The sequence below is a fragment of the Rhinichthys klamathensis genome, unplaced genomic scaffold (genome assembly GCF_029890125.1).
Source record: "Rhinichthys klamathensis goyatoka isolate OS25496 unplaced genomic scaffold, OSU_Roscu_1.1 h1tg000299l_1, whole genome shotgun sequence".
Classification (NCBI taxonomy): domain Eukaryota; kingdom Metazoa; phylum Chordata; class Actinopteri; order Cypriniformes; family Leuciscidae; genus Rhinichthys; species Rhinichthys klamathensis.
In genome coordinates, this window is record NW_026606818.1 from 975919 (window position 1) to 980584 (window position 4666).

Sequence of the window (4666 nt, forward strand, 5' to 3'; positions counted from 1 at the left end):
CTGTTGCAGAACACAGGACTCGCTCGTCCAATCACAGCGCGGCTGGGGCGCAAAAGGGGCGGGGCTTGGGAAGGAGGAAAAAAATCAGGAAGTTGCCCGATGCGTGCTTGTGCTTTTTGACTCACCCTTCTAGTTTGCTTACGCTAGGATTCGTCAGGTGTTGTGTTTACTGTATACCAGTGTTTTTATCGCATAATCAATTTTTTTATAGAGAAATGTGAACAATTAAGCGTCTAAACCTCAAATAGCCTATCAAACAAAAGTGGGTTTCTGAAGCGGAGTTTTAAAGGGATAGTTCACCCAAAAAAGGATTTTTTTTTTTTGTCATTTACTCACCCTCTTGTTGTTCCAAACCTGTATGATGTTCTTTTTTCTGTTGAACACGAAAGAAGATATTTTAAAGAATGTTGGTAACCAGGGAGTTGATGTTAGTATTTTTTTCCTACTATGGAAGTCAATGGCTACCGTCAACTATCTGGTTACCAACATTCAACTGTTCAACAGAGGAAAGAAACTCGTACAGGTTTGGAACAACTTGAGGGTGAGTGAATGATGATAAAATTCATTTTTGAGTTAACTATCCCCAATAACTGGGTTTTAACTAGGTATTAACCCTGAAACTACCTAACCTTAATGATCCATGTAGTTACATTATTATAAAACCAGTACTTTCTTGGGTAACTACACTGTAAGTACAGGTAATGTAAAATAAAGTGTAACCAATAAATATTACCAAATATTGTAGTGGGTTGTGTGACCCACCAGTTGGAAACTCCTGCCACAGATCATTGTACTGTGATGTGTCACTGAGATGAGGTGAAAGGTTATTGACTGCATAATGACACAACCTGTTTTCACAGCAAATGACATGTTACTTTACACCCTTCTTCAGACAAAACAAACTGCAACTGAATTCTGAAACAAGCAACCCACACAATTTAGGACAGTAGATACGCACTTGCAGTAGGACCAGTCGTCATTCCAAATAAATATTCTCTGCATTGCAAAATTATATATGCCTTTGAAAGGAGTAAAAATGTGCAATTGCATGGCTACGCCTCTGTGACCAAGTTCACATTGTACCTCGCCCAAAACACGTTCTGTATCTTGTGTATAGACATGTCGGTACGAGCCCTCCCTCACAGAGGAATCTACAGGGAACTGGAGTGACGTCTGTGTGTTCCCATGGCTCTGCCCCTGAGAACCGATCTGTTCTTTACGCTCTTAACAATCATCATTCGCCCTTTTGACTTTTAAAATCTGATAACCTGACATTAAAAAGCCAACAACTCCAAAACGATTACCCTGCACCAACAAAATATAATGATTAGAACAATACATATTAAAAGCATAATTACACCGCATTCCATCACAGTGTGTTCCATCACGGAATGGTCGACTAAGCTAATAATGCATAATTATACGGATTAAAATGGAACTGGTGCTTATTAATGTGGACTTTATGTGCCATTGAATGTAGGTCATCCTTGACACTGTAAACACAAAAAATAAAGGCATTATCTCTCAATTAGTGGCAAACCATTCACACTGAATGCGGTTTTGCCTTCCACTGCACTTCCATGTGAACGTAAACATTTCTAAACGCAAAACCCGTTCTGTGTGAACAGCCCTAGGCGATCATGCCAGCCATCTGTTTTAAAACGCTGTGTCATGCGCGAAACGCTGCAAAAGACACGAGGGTTAGACTCTATTTAAAGGTGTCCATGTTACAGTGTTAAGTTCTGAGTAATAATAATTAACTACATGCATTATGGGGTTAGGGTTTGGTTAGTTGCATGTAATTATGAATAATTTATAGCTTACTAACATATGTTACAAGGACACTGTAAAATAATGTGTTACTGTGCTTTGTAATAATTAATTACGTGTTCTTACTTTACGGTTAAGGTTAGAGTTTGGGTTATAGTTACTTGTAATAGCTGCATAATTTACAGTTATTACTATAAAAAGTGCATGTAACGTGTAACTATGTCACCTTAAAATAAAGTGGTAGGCCTAGTACTTTTTTATTTTACAGTCCTGTTACCCATGTACAGACTTACTATAGTTGTATAGTTGTACTATAGTTATATGTACTTATTACAGTTATTACAATGTAATAACTAGTTACTAACCCTAAACCTACCCCTTTATATTACAGTGTCCTTGTTACACATGTTACTGTAGTAATAACTATAAATGATGCATAATTACATGCAACTAAACCTAAACTAAACCTCAATCATGAACCTAGCCCTATAGTAAGTACATGTAGTTTTTACATTATTATTACACAGTACTTGAATGCATAACTACACTGTAACCCATGTATTAACCAGTACTTTCTTAGGTAAGTAAGTACATGTAAGTGCACATACTGTAAAATAAGTGAAAACACGTCTGTCTAGCACACAAAAAATACTGGAAAATGTAATGTAAAAATACATGAAGCCGCTACTAAGAAATAAAGAACATAAATATTGGGTGAAATATACATATTAAGCATTTCTTTGGGAATTGAACGGAATAAGTTGAAAATGAACATTATTCCTGCCTTCTCCGCCATTTGGATGAGCTTGTCGCAAAGCTGCACCGTTTCCCTTCTTAAACTTCATAAACAACCTGTCTATGTCTGCTTGAAGGATGTCTGAGACTTCGACCTCGTGACCTTGTCCTTGTTGAAGGCATGTGTGTGTGTGTGTGTGTGTGAATGACTGCTTGAGGTTTCTCTACAGAGGGATTTTCTTCAGGCCTGGGCTTTCAGTGGGGGGTTTATGAAAAGAGGTGGAGATTGAAAGGGCAGGTGGCGGTGGCAGAGCTGACCAAAACAAAACCAAAAAAAAGCTTCCGTAGTGATTTATCCCGGAGAGGACAGGAAGGAGGGAACAATACCCTGTTCTTGAGTTTCTGCTCTCTCTCCCTCCCTCCATCCCTCCCTCTGCCCTCTTCTCTCATATGCACATGACCAGGTCACCCAGTGTGCACTCACAATGTGCTGATCAAAGCCCTGGTTTGATCTGCCCGGCTCTTGTTGGGGCCACCATGGGATGCAGGAAAATTGAGGCTAAAGGTCGCCTGAAACATCTTCAGAGCCAAAGTCATGTATCTGTTTCTGCCTTGAATGAAGCTCCCCTCCCTTCAGGGCTTTTACCTCCTCTTTTTCATCTGGCTGGAGGTTTCTGTTACGCCCTGATCTAAGAACGGTTTCTGCTACTAACATACTTATCTATATTTTAGTAAGCGAAAGAGCAAAAGTCTCAGATCAGTGCAAAAGGGCACATTTTTTTCCAGCGCCAAAGACGGGAGATGGACATGAGCCAACATGTAGCTTTAAGTAGCAGAGGAAAAGAACAGGAATTTTAATGACCCTGCGAAAACCCGCCCAGCAGGTTGTCATCTCACAAATGCCACAGATGTCTCTGAAAAGTGTAAAAGAAGCTGAAAACTGGCTAAATCAATTATAGGAACATGAAACCGAACTGTGCATTCTCCTGATACTTCTTGGAATTCTTCAAATAACCATCAATTTCATACGTTTCAATATCAGCAGCTCAGATTTATAACAGTTGACATTGACGCCACTGGAATGAACCATAAAGGAACAAGCATCCGAAAAGAACGCCTGATGACACATTAACCCATGCAATAAATGACAAACCGTGTTAGAAAATATCCATAGAAACCCACAGAGAGGAAAACATATACACATTTAGGTCTAGACATTACATTTAATGACCAGTCAGTCACTATATCTGGGTGGTGCCAGTGTTTGTTTGGGGAAATGCCACGACACCTTGACTTTCATTTCTCCATATGTGCCTTCATAAAGTGTTCAAGTTTACAGACACTCAGTGACTACAAGCATTGATATGAACATGAGTCTGCTGCTTTCCTTTCTCTAACGCAGTGAGGCTGTAGGGGTCTTAAGTTTCCTTTCTGTCCCCCGGGTGAATAAGGGGGCCCTATGTTACTCTCTGTTCATGACTAGTCTCCTGTGACAGGGGTTGTTGCAGTACGTGGATCGCTTTTCCCGTCATCCACAAGGAATGTTTCTCTTACACCACTATGAGTAGCTCGGTCAATAAACACATATACAGGCTCTGCTTGTCAGCCTGATGTGCTGTGGTTTGAGGGCACCTTCAAGGCCAACTTCACTTAAAATCTAACAGAGAAAATCCCTGAAATAACATTCTTGTCCAGACATTGTCCTGCCGTCCCCGGAGATAAGGATGCATTTACCTGTCCGGGCTTCCCTGAAATGAAATTGACAGATGCAGTGCTATTCAGGGACTGAATGTCTCCCGTTTTAGATATCTGAGGCATTTCTTTCTGCCTCTTCATATCCCCTTTGACACTGAGCTCTTCAGATCTATAACAAGCTCTCTCTGAACGCCTGAAAACCGGCTAACAACAAATAAATAATGGACACTGCAGAAACCAAAAGATGTTAAGTAGGAGAACAACGTTGCCTTATTCAATTTTTTTGGACGAAGCAAAGAAACTATATTCCTGTATTTCCTGGAAAGGAAACGGATTCATTAAATCCAGGGTATAGAGGAAACCGAATAAACCCCAGATGGACAACATGCTTGTGATCTGAGCAAAAATGATTTGTCGCCATAGCAAAGTTTTCTGGTTGCTTCCTTTTCATAATGGTGCACACTGA